Source organism: Alosa alosa, chromosome 14 (assembly GCF_017589495.1).
Source record: "Alosa alosa isolate M-15738 ecotype Scorff River chromosome 14, AALO_Geno_1.1, whole genome shotgun sequence".
Taxonomy (NCBI): domain Eukaryota; kingdom Metazoa; phylum Chordata; class Actinopteri; order Clupeiformes; family Clupeidae; genus Alosa; species Alosa alosa.
In genome coordinates, this window is record NC_063202.1 from 31,664,343 (window position 1) to 31,680,510 (window position 16,168).

General features: G+C 42.4%; 1 long non-coding RNA gene across 1 annotated transcript; it reads left to right on the plus strand.

The window, feature by feature from the left end:
- Window positions 1–5,917: 5,917 nt before the first annotated feature.
- On the plus strand, window positions 5,918–6,913 carry LOC125306991. Its single transcript, XR_007195634.1, has 4 exons — window positions 5,918–6,059; window positions 6,261–6,372; window positions 6,492–6,567; window positions 6,836–6,913. It is a non-coding gene; the product is annotated as an uncharacterized LOC125306991 (long non-coding RNA).
- The last annotated feature ends 9,255 nt before the right edge of the window (window positions 6,914–16,168 follow it).

The window sequence follows — 16,168 nt, forward strand, 5'->3', positions numbered from 1 at the left end:
ACACTGATTAAATTGCATATCATCTCTACAGAAAATCACTATAAAGACATTATCTGATTATGTTAGCTTTCCTGAAGTTGGTAACCAGATAGATTATGCTACATTTTAGTGGCCAGGACTGCTTAGTTCTGGCAAGAACCTCAGCCGCCATCTAAAAGTCTCAGAATAATTGTGTAAATTACTGACACAAAGTAACACAGGCTAGGATCAATTATTCATTATCATCTGTTTTACCACTGCCACTCTGACAGCAATAACCATGCACTCAGGTTAAAAAATGTTGGCTGTTTTACCATTAATGACTTGACTTTGGGTAACATGACATGGGTATTACATCTTTGGACATTTCCAGTCTTGGGAGTTATCACTGATTAACTGATTTAATATATTTTATTATATAAAATTGATTCATTAATTGTATTATACTTCCAATAAACTAAACAATATTCCTATTCGACTGTGTTCATTGTTAACCATGTATAACTCCCCTCCTCCCTTATTTCTCGACATTGCAGTCAAAAGTAAAAATATCTGCTGCCTTCTCATTGTTATGCATATATGACGCGCACAAGTTTGGTGCGCTGGATCATTTTTCATACTTCCCCTTTGAAAACTTCCTCCATAAGATAAAAAGATCAGGAGCCCCTCCCAGCCTCTTCAGCAGGCCATCAGAAGGTCGACAGAGAAAGAACGTCAAAAACACAGTTCGAAAGTGTGTAAGGATGGTTGCTATCAAGAACACAGGAATGGACCTTATCCACTAGATACCCTACCCTATGAATTCAAACAGTATAAGCGTTACGTTAACAATGGAACTGTGATTAGCCTTACTAAAGGAGACAATTACGTCCATCTCAATGGCACTGTTTATGTTGGTAAAAATATTTTAAAAGACAAGGTCAAATCTTACCTTGCCTGTCTTAAATTCTTACACAACTCATCTTTTTTCACATACCCTATTGATTCTTTAAGTCTTCAGATATCCTTTGTGAAAGACCTTTCATCATCATTTTCCATAATTCCTGCCAAATTTGTTTCAAAGGCTGTTCTTTTGCCTTACAAAGATGGATTTGTGGCATACCCACTGCTACATGCAGAATGATTTTGATAACAAAGACAAAATTAATATCAACAGTCTTTTAGTTGTAAATATTTAGGACAAAAAATGTTCAATCATATTCATGATCATGTAAATAATTCTAATATGTTGTGTTTGTTCATGTATTCCCTAGTAATTTTTGTTGAGAGTAATGAGACGGAGGTAGTGCATATGGGTAGGCCCCCATATGAGGTCAGTGCTGCTTTTTAAGGCAACACACCTTTTCTTTCTCTTCCCCCTTGTGTAACATTTGTTATGTGTGTGTGTGTGTGTGTGTGTGTGTGTGTGTGTGTGTGTGTGTGTGTGTGTGTGTGTGTAAGACCTATGAGAATTAAGGCAAAAACTTTTTCGGTAACACTTTACTTGACAGGTGAGTTCATAACACATTCAGCTGTCATAAACTGCACATAAAGCATGCATGACTGTTTCATACAAGGATACAAGGAAGTTTATTGTCACATGCATATAGTTACTGGAAGTAAGAAATGCAGTGAAATTATGTCTGGTGTCAGCCTATTTGTAGATTAAGTGGCAAGGGCTGCATAAAAAAGGTGGGGGAGGATTGGGATTGGGTGGGGGGCACCAACAAGGAGCACCCAAGAGCAACAGGGGCAAGGAAAAACTCCCCTACGAAGGAAGAAACCTTGGGCAGATCCACGGCTCAAGGGGCTAACCCAACTGCCAGGGGTCTTGGTGTGTGTGTTGGGGGGATGACAGGGGAGATGGGATAGTGTGCTGTGTATGTGGGGAGAGGGCAGTGTGCAATATGTGTATTAGAGAAGCTTCCTCATGAGACAATGTCCTGTGTATTGGGGGCAGTGTGCTGTAAGTATGTTGGGGATGTGTGTTGGAGAAGCTTCCTGATGAAATAATGTGCTGTGTATGTGTGTGTGGGGGGCGCAGTGTGCAGCAAGTATGTAGAGGAGGCAGAAAGGCTAGGCAATCAAGGACATGGGTAGATGGAGGAGAAATCAAAAATAATAAATAACTATTACTATTGCAAGCAGAGTACTGTATGTAATGTATGTGAGTGATGACAGTGAAGATGTGTGTGTGGGCGGGAGGGGAGTGGAGCAGTGACTGTGTGTGTGTGTGTGTGTAGTGTGTGTGTGGGTAGGTGGGGGCAGTGTGCTGTAAGTATGTAGAGGATGTGTGTTGGAGAAGATCCTGAAGACAATGTGCTGTGTATGTGGGGTGGGGCGCAGTGTGCAGCAAGTATGTAGAGGAGGCAGAAAGGCTAGGCAATCAAGGACATGGGTAGATGGATTTATTTATAATAAATAAAAAGTGTGCAAAAGTTGGAGAAAGTCAGATATGTGTGTGTGTGTGTGTGTGTGTGTGTGTGTGTGTGTTTTGACGTGTGATGAAATAAGAAAATAAATAAAAGGTCTGTAGCATAGGGAGAGGGATGTAAAAGTGCTAAAAGTCTTGTAGGTGTGTGTGGGTGTGTGTGTGTGTGGGGGGGGGGTCATGAGTGCTGAGGAGTGAATGAGTGCAAAGTCAGTATAGTGTGAGTTCAGAGTTGGGATGGCCTGGGGATAAAAACTTCTCCTGAGTCTCTCAGTTCTGGCTTTGTGACTACATAGGCGTCTTCTTGATTTCAGCGGTAGGAATAATCCATTGTTAGGATGAGAAGAGTCCTTCAGAATCTTTTGGGCTCTTAGGAGTACTCTTCTGGAATAAGATATCTTGTAGAGCAGGGAGTTGAGTTCTTATAGTACGTTCAGCTGAGCGCACTACTCTCTGCAGAGTACTACAATCTCTAACTGTGGAGTTCCCATACCAGGTGATGATGCTACCAGTTAGAACACTCTCAACCGCTGAAGTGTAGAAGGCCTTCATGATGGATGTAGAAACTTTGAATTTCCTTAGCTGACGAAGGAAGTAGAGTCGTTGTCTGGACTTCTTCAGAACATATTGAGTGTTAACAGTCCATGTTAAGTCTTCAGTAATGTGGACACCAAGGTATTTAAAACTTGTGACTCTCTCTACAGGTTGCCCGCTGATCATTAGTGGGGTGTAACTGTAGTTCTGCTGCTGCCTTCTGTAATCCACTACCATTTCCTTGGTTTTATTGATATTCAGTGTCAAGCTGTTAGATTGACACCACTGTGCCACCTCATCAACCTGATCCAAGTAGAACTGTTCATTGTTGTTACTAATCAGGCCCAAGATCACTGTGTCATCTGCAAACTTGATGATGGAGGTATGACTACTGTTGGCTTTGCAGTCATGTGTGTAGATGTTGTACAGCAGTGGACTCAAAACACAGCCTTGGGGAGCACCAGTGCTGATGGTTAATGAGTCAGATGTCAGACCCCCACTCTAACCACTTGTGAACGGTTGGTGAGGAAGTCAAATATCCAGTGACACAGGGTGGTGTTCAGTCCTAAGGCCTTCATCTTTGTGACCAAGGTGAGAGGTACTATCGTGTTGAATGCTGAACTAAAGTCAATGAACAGCATCCTCACATAATTCCCATTCCCCTCGTCCAGGTGAGTTAAGGTGGTGTGCATGAGGTTTGAGATGGCATCCTCTGTAGACCTGTTGGCTCTGTAAGCAAATTGGAGGGGGTCGAAGGAGGCAGGGAGGGATGAGCAGATAATGTTTTTCACAAGCTTCTCAAAACACTTCATCACTGTAGACGTCAGGGCTACTGGGCGGTAGTCATTCAGACATGATGGACTTTTGTTTTTCGGTACTGGAACAATAACAGACTGCTTGAGGCAAGTAGGAACTGTCTCTTGAGCATCAGACATGACTCAACATTCATACCAAACTTTCATGAATGTGGAAGACAGAACGACGACAACTTGTAAAAATAAAAGTCCAACAATTGCAAAGCAGCATTGCTGTTTTTGCAAACTCAGCTGACCCATATTTGTGTAACCTGGATACCATTAATTGAATCTCCCCAGCCTTTGTAAATATTTCATGAATATCTTATGGAGTCTACATCGAATGTCACTTTACTATACAAGTTGTGAAGTATTCGTAATCACTGAGTTTAACACTGGGAGGTAAACTAGCCCACATTGAGCTGACCCGTATTTGTGTAACCTGGAATGGTTGGACATTTCCAGTAGATGAGATCATCTACAAAGGTTACATCATAAAACAAATACATTTTTATGAAACAAAAATTATTTTCTTGACCATGTTCTGTGATTTTGGCACTGGAGTAGCCCAGTGACTCAGATGTGACGTGATCAGGTAAGAGGTTTGGAACAAAAACGGCAAGCTTTGCGATTGTTGGACTTTTATTTTGACAAGTTGTCGTCGTTCTGTCTTCCACATTCATGAAAGGTTTGGAGTCATGTCTCATGAAACAGTCATGAATACTGCATGTGCAGTTTATGACAGCTGCTATGAATGTGTTATGAACTCACCAGTCAAGAAGTGTTACCCAGTTTTTAAAGGTCTCCTCAGCACAGATGAAGAAAGTGGGCGTATAAGACAGTATGTTTTTCTGTTCTCTTTCTTCACATAAATCTAATAAGCTGTCCACAAGGTTTTGAAATATGAATATTTGTCCAACAGACCATCCTCAACATATGGCCCAGCGAGTGGTTTTGATACATATGCCGCCCTATCTGACATGGCCTCATCAAGTCAGCTCCACATACATGTAAGTACACAATGTGTTAAAAACATACCGACAAAGTAAGTAAGCACATTGCCATACATACAAAGTGTAATACAGTAGACATAGCCTAACTTGATAAATGGAGAACCCCATTTATTAGAGCTCAAGGCTCAAGGTTCAGATGCTGTAGGCAAAAAATGGTCCTTACTTGACATTTGTGTTCTACCTTACCAGGAAGAAAAGCAGCAAAGCAACAGTCAACACTAAGCCCTTACCAACTATACCACCTTTTAAGCCAGCACCAACGAGACCACCAACACCAGTGCCAGCAATCAACAGCCACTGCCAACAACCGGAATTACCATTCAGGTCCTGTTCCAACAGCATTATCACCAGTCAACTCAAGATCTTTAATGCTGCATAACGGTAAGCGGAATATTAGACAGTTATTATTCCCTGTCCACAACTCAATCTACAGTATGTTGTGTCAAAGCTACTCACAACAATTGACAGAGATTTACACACAGCCCTGTTTGTTCAAGACTGGAATTGTTGTCAGTTGCAAAAGGAACGAGACAATATGATACATCACAGGCCGAGTATGCAAAACAGTAGACACATGTTATATAAAGTTATATACTTTGTCTGTTTCAGAAAGAGAACTCCGATTGTTTCAGATGATAAAAGCCAAGTCAGACCTAGTAGTGGCCTAGTAGTGAAGCTTTGGAGGCACCAATTGTGAGCTTTCTTGCAATGCCACTTTTCTTCTGTTATGGGAGTGTATGGTAGCCCATAGCACTGTGTAGTGCTTGTAGTTATTTTCCACATTTTGACAAGCTTAATCATGTATGCACAACCATTTCATTTTATAGGTAAAAAATCTCATGAGTTTGGGTGGGACAGCAACAAAAGACATAATCTAGAGGATCATGCATGAAACCATCAGCAATGATTTGGCGGAAATGTTTAACTGGATGGCCAGGGGGCAAAAAGTCATCATAGGTGTCACATCCACACTATCCCAGCCCTCTGTTCCAGCTCCAGTCCCTGCAGCTACTCCAGTCCGGCTTCCTGCCCAGCCAGCATATGCAGATCCAATCCGTTCATCCTCCCCAGAATTTTAGTTTGCCTTCTTAGTTTCCCGCCTTGTTCAGTGGCCACCTGTTTCCAATCCTAATCCTAAATTCCTATTTAAACCCTGGACTCTCAGTGTGTGTTGTCGATTATTATTTGTGGATTCAGCGTGAAGCTCTGTGAAAAGAAATACATTTTGTCGTGTTTGCCCACTGTGGCCTTTTGATTTGTTTAAGTAAAGTAACGCCTTGCGTCTGCATCCTCAAAACCTCGTTTTCAAGTCTTTGTGTGTGATGATGGGTAGGCCTACAGCTCTTTTACAATTTCATTCAATGTCTATTCTACACACATTCTGATTGGTAGCCTGCTGTACACATCCAGTAAATCAGTGGTTTTTAAACTGATTACAAGAGGTGGTGGAATAATTAATATCTTCCTGTTTGTCTTACACAAAATATTATCCTTCACTCTCCATTCAATTCCCTCAAATTCCCCACGCAGATGCTGCCAAAAAACAAGGGGCCACCTTAATGGAGGCAGAAGAAAAAAATCAAAACATGGCTGAAATTCAGCTGTGACCGAAATGGAGGAAGAAAAAGGAGATCAGAAAAGGGTACAGATTTCAACAATCAATCAAAAAATATTTCTAATTGCCTGTATGTCTGTATTGCAGACTTTTATCACAATTGTGAAATAGTAAGTAGTTCACTTGAATTTCTTTCCTCAATTTAGATAGGCAGACGTATCCCCCATCACATCCTCCATCTGACATGAGCAGTGAATCCGAGGAAGTGTCTGATATGACATGGTAAGTTTGTTAGTCATTAGTGCATAGTCCTAAGTTGTTTTACCTTTTTGTCTCATATTTTTATCTAATGCTTGAAGTGAATAACCATTTGACAAGTGTGGAAATATGTGACCTGAGAACATAATTTGTACATAATTAAGAGAATGTTATTACACTTGGGAGACATTATTAATATTACACATTTCGTAATCTCTTGTTTAGACAAATTATCTAACGATGATATTTGAGCAAACAAAATCATTTCTAAAAGTAATTTGTTATTTTATAGGAGCAGAACTGATTGATGACCCATCAACCCTTGAGGATGTCCTCACAAATGTTTGTTATTAAATGTATTTATTTTAACCCTTAATCTTGTGTTGGTATTATATCACTATTAAGATTACAAGTTCAGGGCAGATTGGTAAAATCATTGTGATCAAGTAAGTCATTTCTAAATTACTGTACTAACCATAAAGGTGGCCAAAATATCAAGATGAGTGTTCTGCTGAAATAAGCAGTCAGCTTAAGGTTAGAAGGTTGACATAGTGTTGATAAGGTGTAATTGTTGGGGTGGCATAGGTATGCTATTTAAGTTGGCATGGCTGAGTTGGGGTTGGCAAAAGGTCTATGAAATGGTTGGGCCAACGTTAGAAAGGTAGGTTTTGGGTTGGCATAGCGTTGGTAAGGTGTATTTTGGGTTGGCTGGGTAGGCTTTTTAAGTTGGCATATGGTTGGGTTGGCTAAAGGTCTGCTGATGGTCTAATTAAATGGTTGGGCCAACATTGGGCCACCGTCAGCAGCCAATGTTGGGCCAACACAACCAGTGACCTTGGGCCAATGTTGGCCCAATGTCAGAATGCTACCTGGGGACAGACTATAAACAAAGTTATTTTTCTCTTTATTTTGTTGGAAAATACAATTTCAATGTCTGAATATTAGGAAGACATGATGTTTGTAGACACTGGGTTCATAATTTAAATAAGGGCTAAGGGATTGGTCCTAATCAGATGTTTATTTCTCCCATATAAATACGTTGTGCCTTATTTTAGCAAACCGGTGCCTGGCGGAAAGCAGATTATTATCCCAGCGCAAAATGTATTATCTTGCACGTCTCTTTTTTTGAGTAACATGCTAAGGGTGGCAATTAACAACTTAAGGAGGGGGCCTGGTGCATTGTCTAAAAATTGCTATCATACACTAGCTAAAATGCATTACACCACAAGAACGCAGTGATAGGAGTGTGTACACCACGCACCCTGCTTCTCTCATCCATGAACGCACCAGCACACATCCATGCAAAACATTACAAATTATACGATTACAATGGGAAACATAATTAGAATAAAGATATTATTAAATACATCTCACAATGACAAAAGTGATGAGGCGAGAGGCAAACATGAAGTACAGATGAAGATTCATGACATGTAAGCAGCAACTTCTCTGCAGGATAAATGTTTTTATTCAGTCATTCGAACATTATTGGGATGTAAGTAGGGTTGCCAACCGTCCCGAATTGTCCGGGACATCCCGTATTTTGGGTATCCTCGGCCTTGTCTAGTTGTCCGTGGCCAATAGTAGGCTATACAAAGTGTCCAGTGCCGCTGCTACCACCACGCGCATCTCACACTGTGCGTAGGGCACCAAGGGACAGACCCGCTCAGGGAGCACCACAATTTAGCCAGAGTAGCTTTACTGCAAACTTCTTTTCACTCTTCTTAGAGAATGTTTACAATGTCAAAACGCACCAACAGCATCTTACATAAGGATGATACTTTTTGGGTACTCTCTCAGTCTCCATTAGATCTAACTTCAACGTTATCCTTGAATTTCTCCTTTGGTATCTATCTATCTATCTAGTTTTAATTGGGAACGCGTCTGAGCACGCGGCAGGTTCCAGTTGGCTTGTCATTATTGATAATGGATTTCTCCTTTTTAATAAGATAAACTTTTAAAGGGAAATCATGAGAACAACAAAAACAACGCTAGACAAGATTGCAGAGTTATCCAGTTCCCACTACTGACCATTTATAAAATGGTCATGGAAATTGCAGTAAATTACATGAAGTAACTACAGACAGAACAAAGTGCTGTGTTTAATATGAACGGTGTGTAGAACCACACTTAATAACAAAGGTGAATTTTGCCGGTCACATTCACTACACACGTCCCACCAGAATTCACCATATCAGAAGTTAAAATCAGTCAACGGAGAGGTGGGCGTATTAACCGTCCACAACGGCTGGGCTGTACCGGAGGTCGATGAGACCCAACTGCGGCAGGTGTCCCATCAGGACACGGGTGTGGGGCATGCCGTGTGGGAGGCTTGGGAGAGAGGGGAGTACGGGGTGGAGGCAGAGCTGGAGGCCGTCCGCGTCGTGGGGGCTGGGCCAGGTCAACGGGCCTGGCCACATCCAAGTGAGCCGGTTTGAGGTGGTCAATGGAGAGTCGCTCCGGTTTGCCGCCCATGTCCACCACAAAATGTTTGTCTCCTGCCTCCAAAACACGGAATGGGCCCTCGTAGGGCGGGCGTAGCAGTCCTCTGTGGGCATCGTGGCGAGTGAAAACATAATCAGCTGTCTGAAGCCCAATGGGAATGTGCGACTGAGGGAGGCCGTGACTGGAAGTAGGGACACGTGCGAAAAGCCTCACATTGTCCAATAGAGTTGACCGCTGGAGAGTAGCAAACTAAGGAACCGTGGTGCTAGGGACAAAATCCCCTGGGACCCGCAGCGGCTGTCCATAAACAAGTTCGGCGGATGAGGACTGTAAGTCCTCCTTTGGCGCGGTCCTGATGCCCAGCATCTCTCTGGAACTGGGAAGAACTCTAGCGGGGGTTTAGTGTGACGGTGTACTTTGGCCCGTTGGCACTCAACACAGGTGTTAGTCCAGTCCCTAACGTCCGTCTTGAGGCCGTGCCAGACAAACTTTGCTGCAACTAGTCTCTGTGACGCTTTCGAACCTGGGTGGGAGAGACCATGGATGGCATCAAAAACTTGTCGTCTCCATCCTGTGGGAACGATTGGCCGAGGACTGCCTGTGGAGACGTCACACAGGAGCGTGGTACCAGCATCTCCAAAAACCACGTCCTCAATCTGCAGCCCTGTAGTTGAGGTCCTCAGGAGTTGGGTCTGTGGTCTGATCTGCGGACATGCGGTGGTAATCAAAGCCAAGATGGACTGCCCCCGCCACAGCCCGTGACAGGCAGTCCGCCACATAGTTGTTCTTACCAGCAACATGTTGCAAGTCCGTAGTGAACTCTGAAATGTAGGACAGATGGAGAGACCAAACTGGCACTTGGCGGGGTTGACAATTAGCCCGTCGCTCAAAAAGTGTTCGGAGGTGCGCCAGGTGTTGAGACTTGGACGTGCTCGCTACGAGGATGTCATCCAGGTACACAAAAAGAAAAGTTAGGTCCCGTAAAACAGAGTCCATGAGGCATTGAAAAGATTGGCCGGCGTTTTTAAGGCCGAATGGCATGCACAGGAACTCAAAAAGACCAAACGGCGTGATCACTGCTGTTTTGGGAATGTCCAGTGGGTGCACCGGCACCTGATGATATCCCCGAACGAGGTCCACCTCGGTAAAAATCACCTTACCTGCCAGGTGAGCTGAAAAATCCTGTATGTTTGGGACTGGGTATCGGTCAGGTGTCGTTGCCTCCTTAAGCCGCCGGTAGTCGCCACACGGGCGCCAGCCGCCGCCCGGTTTGGGGACGATGTGGAGGGGTGATGCCCACGGGCTGTTGGATCGACAGACTATACCCAGGCGTTCGCAAATTCAGCCTTTGCAACGGCAAGCTTGGTCGGGGTCGAGGCGCCGAGCGCGAGCGTAGACGCTGGGAGGACCAGTAGTGGAGAGATGGTGCTCCGAACCATGGTTCACGGCGGATGCAGAGAAAGTGGGCTGAGTGAGCGCTGTCAACTCGGCAAGTAGACGGTGGAAGTCATCTGAGGCTGAGAGCATGCTAGACAGTCGTATGGAGTCAGTCCCGCTGAGCGTGCACGTATAAGAACAAAATGTGACGGCGTCAATCAAATGGCGGTTCTTTACATCTAGCAACAGTCCATGTGCACACAGAAAATCGGCTCCGAGGAGGGAAACGGCAACCTTTGCTGTAACAAAGTCCCAGCCAAACCGCTGTCCTCCGAAAACATAATTCAACGTACCTCGTTCCATACGTGCGGATGGGGCTACCATTGGCAGCTTCCATAGGGGGGCCGTGGCTGTCAGTCAGCATGTCCAAACGGGATGCAGGCAGGACGCTCCTCTGTGCTCCCGTGTTGCACAGGAAACGTCGTCGGAGATGCTGTCACAGATGAAAAGCAGCCTGCCTACGCGGCCGACGCTCATGGCCACTACTGAGCACCGGCCCTGGCATTTCCCGACCCGCTGCCTTGGGTCCAAACTTGGCATGATAAAAACATGACTGGCAGAGAATGTCTAATGGACTGGCTCAGCTACAGCCTGCAGGACGGAGACATCACATCCATGCGCGACTTCACGTTACACGTCACATATCAACATTGAGGTCGAGGGTCAACTCCACAGCATTCGGAAGAAATGCACCATTGATGGCCACCGATGAAAGTAAGTAACATTTTTGGCTGTGTATGTAGCTGATAAAGTTTTCAATAATTGAATGAAACTGAATGAAAAGTTGTCATAATGTCAGCTGCTAACGTATAACGTAACATTCTGTAATTTTCCTCTGGGGATGATGAATAAAGTGTCTATCTACCTAACGTCTCTAGCAGTAGCTGCATTAGCCTACCATAGTCTCAAGCAACATATCATACAGTTTATGAAGTTGTGCAGTCTATGAACAAAGTATGCTAGGTTCACTGCAGATATGTGAATTATGTAGCACATACATTTTGAGTTTAACGTTAATGTATAACGTTACAAACTAGGAAATGGATTTTATCAAATTCATGTTATAGCTGATGTGATGCTTGATGTAACGTTAGCAAAGTCGCTGTTTTTAGCTTCTAGCTTCTAGCTTACAATGCGCATTTCTTCAGATAACCGTCATTACGTAATGCATGTAACATGCTCTAAATAGGCAGTGGTTTATCTAACCTAGTCACGTACTTATTATCTGTTTTATTTTCAGAAACACACACAAGGCCGAATTGGGGCTGAACCGAGGACTTTTGGAGCTGAATACGATGCAATAAAACTAGAGAAATGTTAAAAAAACAGACCACGTAGCATTTGTTTAGGGTTGCCTAGCGAAAGAAGTGACTACTTAATTTGTAAAGCAAAACGATCTAGCTCTACATTGCAGAAGAATTAAGGATACTGCTTCTTCGTGACTTGTTTAAATGTCATTGTAATTTATTTGACGCATGCTCGTGTTTGAAAGTGTCACACATAGCTGTCCCCTCTGTCACAGCAGCTCCTTGTGGAAACAGCAAAGAAGAGTGCACATATCCGATGAGATTTCTGACGAGGAGCAGAAGATCTCTGCCTTACTGTTTATGAATAAAAAAATATATGGAATAGAAACATCTGGAATCTATTTATTCAGCTTAAAGTTGGCTACAAAGAGCATTCATAGCCTAGAGAAAACAATATTTTTTTCTTTATCTGCAATGTTCCAGGAAGATAGGCCTGTTTGATCACAGGTCCAAGAAAACGCCTTAGAGTGGATATAACGTCAATGCATTCAAGTTATATTTCATGTACTTCATTTCATGTTGAGTTTTGCTTCCCAGCATGCATTGCGATTCATTTACGTATTTTTGGCTATTATTAGGTTTTTTTTTTTTTTGAAACAATATGGTTTGAACAATTTAGCTTAGGCCTAGGCCTACTCTGATGTTGTTTTGAACAATATGCTACGGGATATGCCCATTAAAACGTTGTATTAGTTTATTATGAAAAAGACACCGTAGATGTGAAAGCAGCACATCCTAGCCCGGTATAAAAGGTCCATGTCTACTGTCAATAATGTAATGCACAAGGAGGACGTGATTTCATACATGACTGACGTCGTGAAAACATGAGGTAAGTGTAATTGATCAAGTAATTGCCATACAAATCATAACTGCGTGTTCGACAACCTCTCTCCTAACAGTGGTGAAGCCTATAGACTGAAATACTGCTACATCAGATTCATGTTTTTTTTACGATCGCGTAAATATAAACGTTGCACGCATAACGTCGCTGTGACCATTACAGGACGTCTCCTCAAAGTCTCAGGGACGTCTTTTAGACCTCCAGAGGTCCGCGGGACGTCAAGGGAACCCTACACAATGTCGAGGAGGTGACGTTCGCCAGGGGACCTTTAGGGGACGTCGCCAGGACTTTATTTTGTTTACTGGGTTGTCAGCCTCTTCAGCCAGCCTCCGACAGTCAGTGATTGTGGTGTTGGCTAGTGCAGCCCTGACTTGGGAAGGTAGCTGACGCAGAAAAAGTTGGATAAAAAGAAAATCGGGTCCGTGCTCACCCAAGAGATCCAGCATACGGTCCATGAGCTCAGATGGTTTGCGGTCACCCAGTCCTTGAAGGGAGAAAAGCCTGCTGGCTCTCTCAGCGTCTGACAGTTCAAAAGTTTTCAACAGGTGGGCTTTGAGTGCTATATACTCACAGTTGCCGGAGGGTTTTTAAGAAGACTCACCACTCTGGATGCTGTTGAATTTCCGAGAGCTGACACAACGTAGTAGTACTTTGTTGTATCCGCGGTGATGTCAGGCAACGCGACCTGCGCTTCAGTCTGGGCAAACCATGCCGACGCCGACGATTCCCAGAATTCGGGGAGTTTGAGGGTAACAGCGTTCGCGGTCATGGTCGTGTCGTGTCTCTGGATACGTTCAGCACACAAATGCGTGTGTTGTTTATTTTGATAGGAAAAACACTGAAATCAAAAATGGCGCTGTCCAGCAACAAAACAGGCATGGGGCTACAGACCCGCTCAGGGAGCACCACAATTTAGCCAGAGTAGCTTTACTGCAAACTTCTTTTCACTCTTCTTAGAGAATGTTTACAATGTCAAAACGCACCAACAGCAGATTACATAAGGATGATACTTTTTGGGTACTCTCTCAGTCTCCATTATGTATTAGATCTAACTTCAACGTTATCCTTGAATTTCTCCTTCGGGATCAATAATCAATCTATCTATCTTACTCGTTTTAATTGGGAACGCGTCTGAGCGCGCGGCAGGTTCCAGCTGGCTTGTCATTATTGATAATGGATTTCTCCTTTTTAATATGATAAACTTTTAAAAGGGAAATCATGAGAACAACAAAAACAACGCTAGACAAGATTGCTGAGTTATCCAGTTTCCACTACTGACCATTTATAAAATGTGAGGGTGTGGAAATTGCAGTAAATCGCAAGAGACAATTTATCACGTTGAGCACACAAATGCGTGTGTCGTTTATTTTGATAGGAAACACACTGAAATCAAAAATGGCGCTGTCCAGCAACAAAACAGGCATGGGCCTACACGTCATCACACGTTCATAACATTTAAAGGGACCGCGATCCCTGAACAGTTATACTTACATGAAGTAACTACAGACAGAACAAAGTGCTGTGTTTAATATGAACGGTGTGTAGAACCACACTTAATAACAAAGGTGAATTATGCCGGTCACATTCACTACAAGGGAGCACTTTGACAGGCTGCACGCACTGTGATAGAATATGAAGAGTGGTCTTTGCATTTGTGTAATGGAATTGGTGAGTCTTGAAGTCTTCAATAATTTGTTTCCCTTTAACTAAGCATTTACAACGTAATATATTAATTGGCATATCATGTGGCGAATATATTTCAATTGGCATATCATGTGCCAATTAAAATATATTCCACTCAGATAGCTAGGTGGCTACCAGGTTCATAATTGCAAACAGAAAATATCTAGCTAGCATCATCTCATTACATGCTTCTATTTCCAAAGGAATGAAGGTTGTTTATACCAACTTAATAGTCTACTTATCATTGTTAATATTGTGCTATACATGTGGCACAAACAATGTTAGAGTTTGTGTGTTGACTATCCATTTAAATGGAGCTGGCAAAATCTTATGAATGTGTAGTAGACAATGTTCTTAAAAAGTGACAGTGCACCATTTATAAATAAGTATAAGTAAATAAATATCAAATCAGTAGTATTTCTTAAGAAAATTATATTTACAAACAAAGTTACTTTGTCATTATTATCATCTGAATAAACAGTGTTTTTTTGTTTGGGGGTGGGGGGGGAGCTGAAAGTAAAGAAAGTTGGCAACCCTAGGTGTAAGTGTTTTTTTCAGGCTATGCCTTCCATGGGTTGATATGTAATGCACATATTGGTGGGTCGGGTGGGTTGGTATAACAAACTCTTATTTGGCTACTTTTACAACCCTTTGTGTTGGCATGTAAATATCCGGTCCAAAACTAACATTGGCAGAATGATTGATGCTGGATTTGAACCAATGATCCTCATAAATCTCTTGAAGTTATTTTTCTCGCAAACTGTTTATCACAGCAAATAGTGGCTAGCTAGCACCGTTTAGAAGCTGAGAAAAAGCTCTTTCATTTGACACATGATGAGTAGCCTACTTCTCGAGGAGTTCAACAGAGAAGAATGGGTGAATTTGGACGCACTTCGCCTTGTAGTGCGCCATGGTGCGCAGGAGACTGCGGCTCACTGGTAGTTATTATAGGTAACTTCAAATCAGCGCGATTTACCCGCAGCACTGAAGTGAGAAATGCTTTTTTCCACATTTCAACCTGAATATTGGTGGGGACATTTCAGTCGTAATTTGACATTGGTGTGGACACCCCAGCTAGCACAGTTACGTTGCGAGTACGTTGCTGCAATGTAACTGAATGACCCAAAATACATTGCCACAACGTCGTATCCAACGTTGCCACAACATGCAAAGTGAAAGGTGAGAATTCGTAACCGCAACGTCACTCCCCAACGTTGCCAATCCGTAACTGCAACATTAAGTTACACTGTAAGAAATTTTCCCGTAAAAAAACAGGAATCAACTGGCAGCAGAGTTTCCAGGAAGTTCCTGTTATTTAACGGTGCCCTGGTTTAACATTAAGTTAATGTAAAATAACAACATTAATTTCCTGTAAATTAACAGGAAACAACTGGCAGGACTTCCAGGAGCTTCCCGTTGTTTAACGGCAGACTACCATAACATTAAATTCCTGTTAAGTATATAACATCATTTTCATGTTGGGTAACAAGAAAAAAATGTGATCTTCACGTTAGTTACACAACAGGTCTTTAATTTTTTACAATTACAGGAAACAAGTGCCATATATTGAGTTCATCCACTCTCAAATCAACATTTTAAAGATAAAAATCCATTTTTTCACATCAGTTACTTATTTGTAGTTTAACAGATATTTTATTTCACAGCACTTACTTGACAGTCTAACAGTAAAGTAATCTGTGTAATCTTTGAAAGATGAAGGGACATGAAGCAAGATAATAGTAAATAGTAATTCAGGAACATGTAGACTGACTATAATCGTATTTCAGGATCAGGAATAAGACACAGAAGAATTATCATGGAAAATAAAAACATCGCATTAGGCTCGTGTATCATGTATGAATGTAAAATGTAGATACATAGTAGTATTTTGAAAATCGGATTTCAAAGAACA